The sequence below is a fragment of the Sorghum bicolor genome, chromosome 5 (assembly GCF_000003195.3).
Source record: "Sorghum bicolor cultivar BTx623 chromosome 5, Sorghum_bicolor_NCBIv3, whole genome shotgun sequence".
Lineage (NCBI taxonomy): Eukaryota > Viridiplantae > Streptophyta > Magnoliopsida > Poales > Poaceae > Sorghum > Sorghum bicolor.
The window spans coordinates 62,865,127-62,879,970 of NC_012874.2; positions in this window are offsets into that span (position 1 = coordinate 62,865,127).

Below are 14,844 nucleotides of genomic sequence, written 5' to 3' on the forward strand. Positions count from 1 at the left end.
CTATAAGGCTGGATCGGAGGTTCTGAAGAAGGAGAAAGAAGATGCCGAAGCTTCGGCGGCGGTCCTCCGCACAAGTGTCGCTGAGGCGGGGAGAGTTAGGGACTTAGCCCTGCAGCGAGCCGAGAAGGCGGAGGACATTGCTGAACGCCTTCGCAAAGAGCTTGACGCTGAGCGGACGTCTGCGGCTGAGCTGCAGACTCGCATACAGAAGGCGGAAGCGGAGGCTGCAGCTATTGTTGGGCTCTATGCCGACTCGCTTGCGAAGTTTGGGGGAAGCACCTCTGCTCCTCCGCCCGGCGGCGATGTTGGGGCTGCCCTCGCATGGCTGAAGTCTCATATCCGCATGCTCCCCGACTTTGTCGGAGGTGCTGTTGATTTTGGGGCTTTGGCCGCGGTTAGCTCCTTCGCTAGGCTTTTACGCCGCGGAGGTTGCTCTCACGCGGAGGGAGTCGCCAAGGAGGAATTTGCTGCGGCGGAGGACGTTGGCGAAGGCACCCCTAGCCTGCGCAAATCTGTCCGGAACTTTATCAGTTCGTTCTGGATTAGGTTTGGGCGGGCTGAGGCGAAGAAGATGGCGGAGGCTCGTCGCGCTGAGGTATTGTTGATTTGTTTTTTTTTCTTTTTGTATTTTGCTTTGCTGCTTTGCAATGTTACTTAAGATGGGTATTTTGTAGGAGATTGCGAAGAGGGAGGCTAAGGTTGACAAGGCCGGTCCTTCGCGTCCACCGAGGGAGGCGCGTCCTCCGACCCAGACTGAAGCGGAGGCTCGTGATGCTGGTGCCAAGGCTCCAGAGGGATCTGGTGCCAAGGTTTCAGAGCTGCCCGAGACTTCTGCTCCTCCTCCGCCTCAGGTGTGAGGCTTGTTAGTTTTTAGGTTTATCTTAGTCTTTTTTGCGTCCAAGCATGTGACGCTTTTTGTAAATAAGGCCGGAGGTTTTGCTTATTTTGTACAGACTTTTGAGGATGTAATATATTAAGTTGTTTTCAGATAAGCCTTTGTTTTACACTTTGATCCTGCGCAGGTCTCTGGCGGAGGACCTGCGCAGGATCATTTCATTACTCCCCTTTCGATTTTTTACAAAGGGATTTATGTTTCTGGCGAATTGTGGGAGTACTGGCGAGTTGCCTTCCCTAACATGAGATTGGTGGATATGTTCGAGTTTGTTGGATATGATATTGATGGCGAAGGATCTGGATTTATCCAGTCGCTTGCGCGCCGAGGTTCATGGCCTCCGGCTTAGGTGGTGGTTTTTGTTTTGTTTCTACCTTGCCGTAGGCTATTTGTGTTTTTCTTCTTTTTTTTTATGACTTGGTTTGATGTGTTTATGCAGCCGCCATATCCCATCCTTCGCATCTTTGGTGAGAAGGATAGGGTACGCTGGGTGTCCGAGGTTTCCGAGGATTTTGCTGAGCCTTTTCTCCATGGATATCCGGAGGTTCGAAAGCTTCGTAATACGTTTTGGTTTTATCCTTCGTAATACGTTTTGGTTTTAAAGTTGTTATTTTGTGCGCAGGTTGTGAGGTCTGCTCCGTTGGAAGATCTTCCTTCGAATTTTGTCGAAGGAAGTTACGTTACCCCGGTGACGTTCAAGCGTGGAGATCTGTATGCGAGGGGTTATCTAGTTGACTGGTGGCGCCATAAGTATCCTACGCGTAGTATTGATGACTTAGTTGATTTCCTTGTTCGTGATTACTGCGATGATCTTAGGCTTTTTCCAGATTCGTATGTTAGAATTGTGCGAGGGTCTTAGAACCTTCGACGTTTTACGGTCGGAGGATGTTTCTCGTTTTTTGTTGTAAGCTTCTGTTATGTACATTGTATATGGTGAATAAAGATCAGACATTTTTACCACATGGTCTCAGCTACCTATAACCTTCGACTTTTTATGGGTCGAAGGATGATTTTATTCTTTCCTTGTAAACGTTGTTTTGTAATGATTTCTTCATCAATAATAAAGTTTTTAAGTTTGCTACAACCTTCGATCTCATTTTTATTACAACCTTCGCGCTACAGCATTTATATATTGCAACGTCACGGTGGTGTTGATCCTAAGGATCTTTGTGTTGCTGTGGCTTGCTTGTTCTTGATGCTTGATGTTGCGAAGGTGTTGTTGATTTTTTCTTGCGCGGAGGATCGCCGCTTCTTGGCCTTAGAACCTTCGACTTTTTTGGCGCGAAGGATCCTTCGCTGAATTGTGCTATTTTTTTCCTTTGCTCGACTCCCGTGGAGTGTTGTCGAGGAGAACCTTCGGCTATCTGAGTCGGAGGTTCTGAAGGGACGTTACGAGACTTCGTGCGATACCCTTCAGAGACCTCTGAGTCTGACTTCCATTGTTTCTGTTGTGGCTGTACACGACTTTGTGGTCGATGTTCATCACAACGCCGGAGTTCTGGTATTACGAAGCTTCGTGCGATACAAACTTTTGTTGGTGTTGTGAGGCTAACTCCTGCTTCCATGGTGGCCTAGGATTTTTGCTTTTTGACTGCTAGGTTTGCACTCGATGCTCGGGTCTTTGTATACTGATCCGGATTGAGGGTGGGGGTAGGGTGAGCCTGGTTTTATAGGCTTTCATGCATTTATTTTATGTACTCTGTTAGGTTAAAATTTATTATCAGGTTATTGATGGTTGTTGTGGTAGTTGGTTTTGCTGTATCTGGCCGAGGGTTATTGTAGTTATGTTTTATTTTCACACTTTGTTTGTTGGGGGTATGCTTAGAGTAGCAGGATACCTTCAACCTTATTTTGGTGAAGGTTGTGTGAATTTTGTTGAGGTCTGTCCTGTGAATGTTAAACCTCCGCTGTCTTTTGGCGAAAATAATATAGTTCCTGATGCCTGATTCTCCTCAGGTCTTTGTCAGGTTTGAAGGTTTTGCTCCTTCTGGCCATGTTGTGATGCCTGAGAAGGACAGGACTTTTTCACTTTTTGGCCATGTTATCCTTGCTGCCCGGCTCTTGGCTAGGTCTTTTGCTAAGGATTTGGTGTTTTTTCACCTTTGAGGACGTTCCGAGCTTTCTGAGCTTTTGGATGAAAGCTGCGGAGGGTCCTTGTGATCACGTGATGTTTTGTCGAATGCTACAGCCTCGTTGCTGGCTGTTTTTTGACTTTTTGGGCTTTGGTTCTGGGGTGGATTCCTCTTTATATTTCAGAGGTTTTTACATAGGTTCTGCCTCGTTAAAAACCTCACCTCCTGGTAGGAGTACCCCTGTGAGGAAAAGAGTGCAGACCTTGGAATGCGGAAAAGTGGAGAAAAAGAAAACAAGCGTATTTAGGGATGTGGATGCCGCCGCTTATTTTGCAGGGGTCATCCTTACACTCAAATGTAAAATCTTCGTAGATTGTCGATATTCCACGTGTGGGTGGAGGTTCTACCTTCGAGGTCTTTCAGGTAGAAGGATCCCGACCTTCCCGCTTGTATTGCTGTGTAAGGTCCTTCCCACTTGGGTTGCAGTTTACCAGCGTTTGGGTGATCTCCTTTTTTTCTGAGCACCAGGTTCCCATTTTGTATGTCTTTTCGTACTACCTTGCTGTCTCTCCATTTCTTGGTTTCTTGTTGATATCTGGTAATGTTCTCCACTGCCTCAAGTCTTATTGATTCTAAGGTTTCCTTGCAGTACTCTTCATCTTCAGCCAACTGCTGCTTTATGGAACGCAAGCTTTGGTGTTTGATTTCTTCGGGCAACATTGCCTCTTCCCCATACAAGAGCTTGAATGGGGTGAACCCAGTTGTTCTTGAAACTGTTGTGTTATGTGACCATACAACTCTGGGTAATTCTTCAACCCATTTGCCCTTGCGTAGGTTGAGCAAGATCTTGGAGATTGCGGAGAATATTGTTCTGTTTGCTCTCTCGACGGCCCCGTTTGACTCTGGGTGATAAACAGACGCGAAAGCAATTTTGGTTCCTATGTGATGGCAGAATTTCTTGAAGCTGTCTGAATCAAACTGCTTCCCGTTGTCAACTGTGAGCAAGCTTGGAACTCCGAATCTGCAGACTATGTTCTGCCAGAAAAATTTTCTGATTGTTTCAGAGGTTATGGTTGCCAGTGGCTTAGCTTCGATCCATCTTGTGAAGTATTCGATGGCCACGACGGCGAATTTGTTTCCCCCCTGAGCAGTTGGCATTGGTCCTACCAGGTCCATTCCCCATCTCTGCAACGGCCATGATGCTGGTATGAGCTGGGTTAGTGCTGAAGGTCCTGACTGAATTGGTGAGAAGGTCTGGCAGGCTTTGCATGTCTTCACTATTTCTTCAGCATCTTTAATGTGAGTTGGCCAGTAGAAGCCTTGTCTTAATGCTTTAGCAGACAACGCGCGAGGTCCAATGTGAGACCCGCATATCCCGGAGTGTATCTCTTGTAGGAGTTCTCTGCCCTCGCTTTGTGATATGCATCTCAGCAAGGGTTGGACTACGCCTTTCTTGTACAGGATCCCGTCAATGGAGGTGTAATTCCTTGCTCTTGCTCATGACGACAACATCGTCGACGTAGGCTATGATGTTTCTCTGTAGCTGACTTCCTAGAACCTTCCCCATCATTCTGGAGAAGGTTGCTCCAGCGTTTTTGAGACCTTCTGGCATTCTGGTGTAGCAATACGTGCCGAATGGGGTTGTGAAGCTTGCCTTTCCTTCGTCTTCTTTTTTGAGCCAAATTTGGTGGTAACCAGAGAAACAGTCCAGCAGTGAGAATCTCTGACAACCAGCTGCTTTGTCCATAGAGGTATCTATCCTTGGCAAGGGGAAGGAGTCTTTGACACAAGCCTTGTTGAGATCCGTAAAATCTATGCACATTCTCATTTTGCCATTTTTCTTGGGGACCAAGACCACATTTGCCAACCATTCCGGGTATATGACTTCTCTGATGACCTTTGCGTCCAGGAGTCTTTGTACCTCTGCCTTCGCGGCTAAGGTTCTTTCTTCAGACATTTTTCTCTGTCTCTGCTTCTTCGGCCTCATTCTCGGATCAATGTCCAGCGAATGCTCTATTATGTCTCTGCTGACTCCTTGTAGGTCAGCGGCACTCCAAGCGAAGATATCTTGGTTCTTTTGCAACACGTCTAGCAATTCGAGTTCCTCCTCTCTACCAAGGGTGGCGGAGATGGTGACCTTCTTATCTGGAACAGCTTCCTGTAGAGGGACACACTTCGTTTCCTCCTGATCAGCCAGGTCTGTTTTCCCCCTTGGCATGTCTGGTGGCTGGGAAGCTTCATGCTGCGTAGAGTCTACGGAGTTTATGTTCCGGAAGGACTTGTAGATTGCTTTCTCTATGTTCCTTGCCTCCTTTTGACTTCCGTGAACCGTTATCACTCCGTGCAGAGCCGGGATTTTCATGCACAGGTATCCCATATGAGCGGCCGCATTGAACTTGTTCAAGAATCCTCGCCCGAATATGGCATTATATGGGTAGTGCAAGTCTACCACATCGAAGGTGACGTACTCTGTTCTTGCGTTCTCCATTGTGCCGAAGGATACGGGCAAGGCGACCTTCCCCAGAGCATGTATCTGCTTTCCTCCGAACCCGATCAAAGGTGACTCCGAAGGTTGGAGCTGGCTTCTGCTGAGCTTCATTTGGTCGAAGGTCCCGGCAAATATTATGTCTGCGGAACTTCCTGAGTCCACTAAGATCCTGCTTACTCCCCAACCCGCGACATTCGTTGTTATGACCAGGGCATCTGTGTGAGGGTAGTTTTCCAACCTTAGATCTTCCTCAGTGAAGGTTATTGGGGTTCTGGACCAATCAGTGCGTCTCACTGGTCCTTGAACTGCAACGTTGTTAACGAGCCGGAGGTGATCCTTCTTCTGTTTCTTTGTCTGGAACTCCATTGAGGACCCTCCAGCTATTGGTAAGATCATTCCAATCGTGGGCAGGGGTGTATGAGGGCCGATCTGATTATCAGGGTGGCGTTCGGTTTTTGGTGGTGGTGGGGCTTGGAGTAGCTGTAGCTGGTTTGGGGGAGGAGGTAGTGACTACTGGTGGGGTTGCGGGGTTTCGATGTACGTAATGTGTGGAGGTCGTGGAGGAACATAGTTTGGTGGAAGGTTGTGGTCCGCGGTTTGCTGGGCTGGGCGCCAAGCTGGTAGGAAGCTGGGATAGTAAGCGGAGGCTAGCGCGCTGGGCTGAAGTGGAGCTGGGTGCTGCTGGCTCGAACCTCCGACGTATGAATGGTAGAAGGTTTGAGGGAATGTGTGATTTACTTCCCGAGGTTGAGCAACTGGTATCGGAGGTTGCGGAGCTGACCTGCTCTTGATCCTCTCCTGAGTTTCTTTTGCATCTGGGCAATCTCTGGTGGAGTGACCCTTCTCCTCTCCATGGAAGAAACAATACTGTTTCCGTGGTCGCTGACTTTGATTTTTTCGCCATCCCGCATTTCGACCCCCTCTTCCAGCTTGATTGGCTATGCGTTCCGAGCTTCGCGCTTCCGCTGGTGGATGGTTATTTTCCGACCTGTCATTTTTCGGTTGCTCGATATTCATCATCTGTCCACCAGCCTCTCGCTGTGGCCGGCGTTCATCCTGGCTGAGGTTCTTCTTCTGTGAGTTTCTATCATTGCTCTGCCTCTTCTGAGAGTTTTGGTCTTCCAACCTTTTGCGGTAGTCGTTGTCTGACCTGCAATACTTCTCAAACTCGTGGTACAGCTCATGCATGGATGCTGGCTTTTCTCTGGCCAAAATGAGCCGCGAAGGGCCCTATGCGAAGACCCTTGATGGCCGCTTCAATGGAAACCTCCTCCGGCACGCCGGGTGCTCTCGCCTTAGTCTGCACGAACCTTTGGAAGTACTCCCGCAGTGCCTCTCCCTGATTCTGGCGACACTGGAACAGGTCCGTGGAGGTTAGTGATTCAACCGCGAATCCCTGGAAATTCGCTAAAATCTTGTCTCGAAGGTTCTCCCATGAATAGATCGACCCGGGTCTGAGCATCGAGTACCACGCCAAGGCATCTCCCTCGGCTGCGATCACGAAGGATTTTGCCATCACAGTTTCATTCCCTCCAGCTGAGGCCACGGCTGCCTCGAAACTCATCAGGAATTGGCGCGGGTCTGCCTTTCCGCTGAATTTAGGGAGCGTGATAGGTTTGTAGGTTGTTGGCCAAGGCGAGGTCTGCAATCCTTCGGACAAGGGGGATCGAAGGTCCAACGCGCCCCGCAGCATGCCACCGTAGTTTGCCGGTTGCACATCTAATGTCGGGCCGGCGCAGGTCAGAACAGCGGGCTGGATCGTCGGCTGAGGTGAAGGTTGCATGCTAAGGATTTCTGCCTGCAGAAGTGAAAGCTGCTGCCTGATCTCGGCCGCTTGCGTCGCGGCCACCGCTGCCTCTTGGCTGGCGGCGTAGGCAGCAGCGATCCGGTCTCGCTCTCGCTGAAGGTTCTGCAATTGCGCTTGCAGCTGCTGGAGCTCTTGCGTGGCCGTGGGTTGCGTCGGGCCCGCGGCGGGAGGAGGTTCCTGGCGTGTTTCCGGCTGCTCATTCTCTGGTTGCCCGCCCTCAGAACCTTCTCCCTCTACGGTCGCGTACGTGCTCCGCACGGCCCTCCTCGGCCTTCCTCTCCTGGAGGGCTCTGCCCGAGGTCCTGTGGTGCTTGCTCTCTTTCCAGCCATCGCAGGTTATACTTCGGCCCCACGGTGGGCGCCAATGTTGGGGAGATGCTCTCCGCACTCCCCAGCAGTACGGTGAATAGTGAACCTTCTCACTCGGTGCCGTGAGAGGTCTGAGCTCCAACGGACAGCAGGCTCACTAGTAGGTGAAAACAGTGAATGCTCTCTCCTCTTTATTAATGGCGGTATCGCGCCCCTTATATAGGGCCTGGAAACCGATCTAATGACATTTACATAAATGCCCCGTGACGGTGGGGGAATATTCCAGTATATTCTTTCATCGCAGTCTACTGACCCTAATACACCTGCGTAATTTCACATTAAGCCCTTCGTTCATCCTCTGACTGGGGCCTCAGCTGACCGGAGGCTTGGATCCTCCGCCCAGTTGCGGATCCTCCGACGCTTTGGTGCCGGAGGTTCCTCGGCCCGGCTGGGCCGGAGGTTGCTCGACCCGGCCACCCCGGGAGCTCCTCCTTAGCCTGGTCCAGTCGGAGGTTCCTCGGCCTGGCTGCGTTCTCGCCATCCTCGGACCCGGGAAGGTCCCCCGGGGGTTCCTCCTTAGCCTAAGCGAGTCGGAGGTCTTCGGCCTGGCCGCGTTCTCGCCATCCTCGGACCCGGGAAGGTCGGAGGTTCCCCCCTTTCCTTGTTTGTGGGCCTCCGCCGGTGTCTCAGTCCATGCACACACTTAGCACGACCAGACGAGTCGTCAACATTAGTATTTTCCAGTGAAGGATATCCTTCGACGCTTCAGGCGTCGGAGGTTCCTTGGGTGAAGGATAACCTTCGACGCTACCAGGGGGAAGGATGCAGCTGTTCCCCAACACAATTCTATGCCAGTCCCTTAGGTTTCTCCCCACTAAATTACGACGGAAGGAGATGTTTAAAGGGGCGGTTGCAAGGATACTTGCCACCGAGGCTTGTTTTCTTCTCACAATATTGTATAACGAAGAGAATTTAGTTTTGAGTGGTTGGTTGCCCAGCTAGGTGCTCATCCAAAAACGAGTTTGTGAACCGTCTTTCACCTTAAAAGACCCGAACCCCATGAAAGTATCTTTAACTTTCATCATGCCTTTCCAAAATTGGGAATCTGTCGGTTTTTTAGTACAACTTCTTATGGTTTTGTCTCTTATGTATTTATTTTGTAAGAGTTCTTGCCACAACCCATCCTCATTTACTAATTTAAAAAGGCATTTACTCAACAAACATCTATTCTATATGTCCAAATTTCGTATGCCTAGGCCTCCTTGGATTTCAGGTTGACACAAGATTTCCCAATTGGCCAGTCTATACTTGCGCTTGTGTTGGTCATTTTGCTAGTAGAATCTTGATCTAAAACAGTCAGATTTTCTAAAACTCCTTTTAGGAGTTCAAAAATGACATCATAAATATTGGTAAACTAGAAAACATCGAGTTTATTAAGATCAAGCGTCCTCCTGCTGAGAGCATCTTGCCTTTCCAACCACTAAGCTTTTTCTCAATTATATTTTCGATGATCTGCCAATCTTTGTTACTCAATTTCCTAGTGTGCATAGGCAAACCTAGATACTAAAACGGATAGTTTCCCAACCCACATCCAAACAGCTGTGAGTAAAACTCTTCACGCTCCTTTGCTTTGCCAAAACAGAAAATCTCACTCTTGTGAAAGTTTATTTTTAGCCCCGAAAAGTTGCTCAAAGGTACTTAAAATTAATTTCATATTTACATCCTTGTCCAAATCATGACTCATGAAGATCACAGTGTCATCTGCATATTGGAGGATGGAAAGACCATCTTGGACAAGATGGGGAATAACCCCTTCCACCTGATCTACTTCCTTTGCCTTAGCAATGAGTATGGCCAACATGTCTACTACTATATTGAATAATATTGGAGACATTGGATCACCTTGTCTTAGGCCTTTCCTTGTTTGGAAATAAGAACTAGGTTGGTCATTAACTTTAATATTTACATTACCTCCTCGCGTGCACTGTTGTATCCATGAACACCAGTTCTGTGAGAAACCTTTCATCTTTAAAGTTTGTTGCAGAAAGCTCCATTTGACTTTATCATAAGTCTTTTCAAAATCAATTTTAAAGATTATCCCGTCTTGCTATATCTGAGCCTTTTGACAGGGTACGTAGTACCTGTTTTCATCTACTGAAAGATCCAATTTATGGTGCCTTCATATTATGCGCACCTAGACCTCCTGTCCCTCCTTAATTAGTGTTCTTATTGGCACGGACAATGAGCTTGGTATGTGTATTCAAAGTTTAGTTGCACCGCACAACTCTGTAAGCATTGAAATTCTATCTGAATGAAAATATGCCAGCATAACTATGCTGCAAACATGCAAGTTACACAACCTTTCGGATTGAAATAGGTTTATTGATGTCGCTATTTAATTACCTTTCAGATTGAAAATATGCCAGTGTAACTATGCTGCAAACATGCAAGTTACACAACCTTTCAGATTGAAATACGTCGACAGGGCCATCCTCATCCTCAAGACGCAGCGCCTTGGTTTTTCCCATACGGCGCCCTGATTGGAGTCGTGTCACAGCACCGATCCAGGCCGACGTATCTGCCTGCTGATCGGGAGTGAAGAGAAATTGTCTCCTTGTAATTCCATGCTACAGTCCAGGATTCCCAGTGAACGTTAAAACTGCTAAGGCTCCGTTCAGTTCCCACTTCCCAGGGATTCAAGCCCTGGAACCAATCCCACCGGAAATAGCTGTGCAATTTGTTTAGCTAGATCTTCACCAAGAACTATTCCTGCCAGAAAAAGTCCTACGAACGGGTCCTAATTTTGTTCGTCCAAACATCAATACATCAGTTTCTAGAGCGCATCCCAAAATTCGTATTTGCTTTTGCTACACGTTACAGTGTATTACAATAATTGGTGTTGGATTTGTGGAGCGCAGAGTAGGCGTGGTGGACGGTAAACAGAAATACGGAAAGTTAATACAACCAGACACCCTAAAGGATAAGGAGAGGGCCGGGCGAAAATCAGCGGTGAAAAATTTTACCTTTTTATTATTAGGTATAGAAGTATAAATATAGATTATCTAATGAATGTAATTAGTAGAACTCATCTGAAATTTTATTAACTAATTGTGCATCTAAAATTTTATTAACTAATTGTGATTGTTGGTTATATAATATTCTATTATTACATAAATTTTGTTTTATTAATACATATATTTTACTGACTGAATATGAACAGACAGATATGATATTTTATTAATGCATTACCATGTAACGTGATTAATAGGATTCAACTCATCTTAATATTTTGTTAATTAATTGTGAATATCGATAATGTGATATTTTATTAATACTTATATTTTTTATTAACATAGATATTTTATTAACTAACTACTCTTTCATACCCGTAAAGAAAGTTATGTAGGATAATGATACCGTCTTCAAAGCCTAACCTTGACTCCTTGTTTTTATAAAAATATTTATCTAAAAGTGTTATATTTATATTTTTATGAAAGTATTTTTCAAGACAAATCTATTCATATGGTTTTCACATTCGAAACTCAACAACTTAAAATTTATTTATGATTTATATTCTTAATATTTAATCCAAACTTTGTCCAAAACGATTTTCTTTACGGATAATGAGAGAGTATGAACGTCGGTACTACATATATGATAGTTTAATATTGCATTATCACGTGATGTTATTAATAGGGACTAGAGATTTTGTCTCCTAATTAACAGTGGACAATGAGCTGTGGTGTTTGGATGTGTGTTCTGGCATCTAACACAGAAGACGCAAAGATAGAAGAGTACCCTCTATTTCCTTGTAGGAGCCAACCGATACACGACGACTTTTCCTGTTGTCATTAATGACCTCACGATGGTTTTGGCGATACATGGTTTTGTTTAATTTTTTAAGATTTCCTGTCACATCGAATTTTGTAACACATACATGAAACATTAAATATAGATGAAAACAAAACTTAATTGTATAGTTTGACTGTAAATCACGAGATGAATCTTTTAAGCTTAGTTACTCCATAATTGGACAATATTTGCTAAATAAAAACGAAAAAGCAACAGTAGCTCGACTCAAAAAATTTTGGGAACTAAACCAGGCCAGAATCAGTGGACAAAACGCTTACATTGTTTTTGCCGATAAGGGCCCTACTATACAAATGTTAGTGTGCATATATACCACAAATACACAGCGCACATATCATTGCCACAGGTTACTGCGTTCTTCTTCTCTGGAGGTTTGTCATATATTTCTTTGCTAGATATTGCTTTCAAAACTTTTCCTTTTAATATTTTACTAGACTGTTTGCTCCTCGATTGTAGTTTGGTTATGGCACATCTGCTTATTATGAAAGTATGATGTCTCTATCACAGTTTCATGTTTATGCATGCCAAAGATGCTAGCATGAATTCCAAACAACTAACGTGTTACATTCTATTCATTATGTTGATGTTGCTTGATTATTTTTGTGCTTATTGTGATTATAACAGTTTCAAAGGAGGGATAAGCTAAGGATAGTACGTGATCATGCCTAGTTGGGTGCCGGAAAAATCATGGCCTGACTTGCTTCACAAAAGACTTTGGGTTGCACAAATGACGATCCGTTCGGAGCTGGAAGCTGATCAGCAAGTTCCAGAATTTCAACTTGTATCAGCAAACAGTGCGCTACCTCCACTCAACCTGGCTCCACTCCCACAAGGAGTTGTACGTGTTGTAATATACACCGACTACAACACTCAAGGGAAGCTCATCTGTGTTTACCCGGCTCCGTATATTGCCGCATAGCAAATGCTAGCTTGATATACTTTTTATGCCTTGATATATCAAAAGGCAAGTATCAATTGAATAATGTCAGCGAGTGTGATATGTAAAGTCTCATGGTTGATTTCAGATGTCTCTGTGATGAATCTATTGAGTAGTGTCCTACTCAATATATATAATAATAAACAATGAGATGTATTGTGTTGAGTAACATATATTCCGTGAAGTGTTCATATGTAGTCCTTTAATTTTAGGCACAACTATGTCATGAGAAATCGGCGAGTAATACTTGACATAATTGTGTGAGGTGGTTTCCACTGGCATCAAGCTTCCCGACAATGGATTAATGCTGCCGCTACTTTTGATCCAATCCTCCCGTTGATGTTGTTGGGATAGCCATATGTGTCCAAGGTGATGTTGTGGTCACGGGAGCGGGGAGGCAGCAGGACTTGTGGAGTAGGACATTTTCAGGGTCTAGTCAAAACACGTCCATAACATGTTGGTTCCAATAAAATCGGTCTTTTGAGGGTAATATACTAAAGAAGCGGGTCAAGAAAACGTGTTTGTAATATGGAACTAAGACGCGTCTGTAACATGTAAAGTCTTATTACCTACAGACGGGGCTGACCAAGTTCCGTACGTATGCAGGTTGAGGTTTGCTAGTGGTGGGCCCTCTATTAGTAGAAGGGATGATGATTCCAAGGCAGCAGAGGTCGTGCTAGCTCTTGCTTGAGAATTTGGCCTAGGTCTTGACCTCGTCCTTGTTTGATATCCTCGTTGCCGTCCTGCGGCTGGTAATTCCCAGTTATTAATTAGCTCGTGCATCCAATACACATACACCTGTCTCCTTAGCAGGTCCTTGACGATGTCGACCAGCTTTGTCCATTCTTGGTGGTATCCTCCAGTGCGAAGCATCTCTCATCAGAACTAGTATTTCGCACTTGGTGGCACTCACAATGCTACAAACTATATGTAATTTCTATACGTATTAATTTTTATAGACACTATATATAGAAACTATAGTCTCAATGAATAATTTTTATAGAATATTTTTTTTACCCAATCACATTCATTCTCTCTCCATTTTTAACCAATCATATCACTTTTATGTCTTTGATTATGTATAGACATGGTTTCTAATTTAGACCCAGTTTCTATGATTTTTGTTCTCTCTCTTCAATAACTCTCTTGCTAAATCAACAAAATGCTTAGGGCAGTCCCAATGGCATATTTATGATGGTTTCTATGTCTATTAATTGACTTGACAACTCAGCTTTTTGCTGATGTGGCATAGAAATTAATGAAGAAAGAGATTACAAAAGGGAGAAACGATTTCTTCAGGAGGAAACGATGTCGACACTGGCACCGATGCAACAAGAAACCACGCAAACGTCGTTGGGGAGACTCAAGTAGTTTCGATCCACATCCGGTGCGCCGCCGCCGCTCGACACCCGCGTCGTGAATCACGGCCGGTCGACGCCCGTGTCGCGGATGATGGCGACTCGACGCCCACATCGTAGATCTCGTCTCCCCCGTCGCTGGATGCTCGTGTCGTAGATGTCGGGCGCTCCATGCCCGCATCACAGATGCTGCCTCCACGCGTGGCTCGATGCTCGCGAGGCAGATGCCGGCCGCTTGATGCCAGCCTCTGCCTTCGTCTTCCCCACGATCGGCTACTAGGTGTGCGTGCTTGTCTTTGTCTAACTTCATTACTGCCACCAGCCACCGAGCGAGCGTGGGGGTAGAGCCCGTCATCGTGGCCGCTGAGTACACGCGCGCGGAGCCCTTCGTCATGGCAACCGAGTGGATGCAGGAGTCCTCTTCTGCTCGAGGACGGGGATGTGCCGTGTGTGAGAAGCTCTGCCGGCAGACGATACAGGTAACCAGCCAAGCTTCTTCTAGATCGGTGGCGAGGATGTATGCATGTTCACTGCATATTGATTTAATCCAAAGCGGCACAGGCTCATCCACAGACCAAAGGATCCAAATACAGGCCTGGTGAATCATTGGTCAGATTTGTATTTGCAGTCTAGATGAAAAGGCTACGTTGGGAGAACTAGTTTCTTGGTACAGAGTCCTAGATTATAGAAATTGCTCATGATTTTTTCCATTGGGACTGCCCTTAGGTGACACTATAATTAATGTCTATAGAAACCATGGTAGTTTCTAGATTGGGAGTGCCTTAAGACTGTCTGGGAGCGCCCACACAAACTACAACCTTAGAGAGAACTAGGTAGTATGCCCGTGCGTTGCTAAGGGACAACTAAATTTTTATACTAAGAACATACGCGTCGCATGATAAGATAACAATACTGTAAAATTAAATACCAAAATTAAAATAACATTTAATTCAAAAAACAAAGTTCGTACAATTAACAATCATGAAGAACACAACATCACATGCTCACAAACTCTACTGCTCCAATATTTGTTTCTTTCGTGTGCCAATAAATCCACGAACTCCATACCATCCTATACTAAGTTCGAGTATATATGTAAATGCTAACACCT